This window comes from Echinops telfairi, unplaced genomic scaffold, assembly GCF_000313985.2.
Source record: "Echinops telfairi isolate 266 unplaced genomic scaffold, ASM31398v2 ScPeMD7_5868;HRSCAF=6743_1, whole genome shotgun sequence".
Taxonomy (NCBI): Eukaryota; Metazoa; Chordata; class Mammalia; order Afrosoricida; family Tenrecidae; genus Echinops; species Echinops telfairi.
Window position 1 is genome coordinate 260010 of NW_022109768.1, and position 1276 is coordinate 261285.

Consider the following 1276-nt stretch of genomic DNA (forward strand, 5'->3'; position numbering starts at 1 on the left):
CCAACCCTCTAACAGATGTGGCTGGACCCTATTACCCACCCATGAATTGGAGTTTCAGAGCTGAAGGAACTGCATGGAGACCCCTGCCAGTGCTGAGATGCTTACAGCGCCACTGGATCCACAAAACTTCCCCCACATTGACCTGTGATCTTCCTGCATTCGGCATCATTGCTTCTGTTTCGTGAGTCTGAAGAGGACATTATTGATTGGTATTGGGCATATCCGCTAATATCGGACCAATGGACTTGACTGGGCTGGGATGTTTTCTTAATGTACAATTACTCTATGATATAAAGTTCTGTCTTAATAGGCCAAATTAGCTTCATTGAAAAAACAAAAATGAATTTTCAGTCTTCCTTATCTTAACTATTATTGATTCTAAATGTTAAAATTTTATAGTATTAGCTCTAAACATCCCAATATATATAACATATATATTTCAAACAAAATTATAGATGCTACTGAGTCATATATCAGTGACTCTTATTATTCATAAAATGCCTGATGAACTCATGTCAATATTAAACTTCTTGTTATTCAAATTTTTTAAAAAATTAGCAAAGACAGGAAAAATTATGAAACTGGATAAATTGTGGCTAATCGCCAAAATTCGTGGAAGAAGACTGTATAATTAATATTGATGTTTTAGCTCCTAAAGTTTGTATTTCACATCTTTAGGCATTTTCAGTTTTAAATAAATATCTTGACTTCAGTAAGCTTTTGGCTCAAGCAGTGCCAAAAATGTTGCACAAAGTTCAGCTTGTTGTATGATCTGATATCTTCATTAATCTTTTAAGGAAATTGATACTAATGAAGATAATTTTATGTAATGAACTCTAACTAGGGTCATCTGGGATTTGATCTATAGAGGAAGACCCATCAAAACTGTGGTTTTGACAATCATCTCTGTGTGGCTGAGACTCCAGCACGTGCCGGTAACCCCGGGAGGGAGGGACATAGGTAGGCGGTAAGATGCAGTCCCGCGACCCTTCCTCCCTCTCTCCTCCACCCCCAGGCTCCAAGATGCTGCAGTTCCAGACCTGGGAGGAGTTCAGCCGTGCAGCCAAGAAGCTATACCTCGCTGACCCAGTGAAGGCATGTGTGGTTCTTAAATACTGACTTACTGATGGGAATCTGTGCATTAAAGTAACAGATGATTTAGTTTGTCTGGTGTACAGGAAGGACCAAGCTCAAGATGTAAAGAAGACTGAGAAATTCCACAGTCAACTAATGCGACTTATGGTAGCCAAGGAGTCCCGAAGTGTTGCCATGGAAA

General features: G+C 39.3%; 1 pseudogene; it reads left to right on the forward strand.

Moving 5' to 3' along the window:
• The first annotated feature begins 1023 nt into the window (after positions 1-1023).
• Positions 1024-1275, forward strand: LOC101642574 (annotated as a pseudogene).
• The last annotated feature ends 1 nt before the right edge of the window (position 1276 follows it).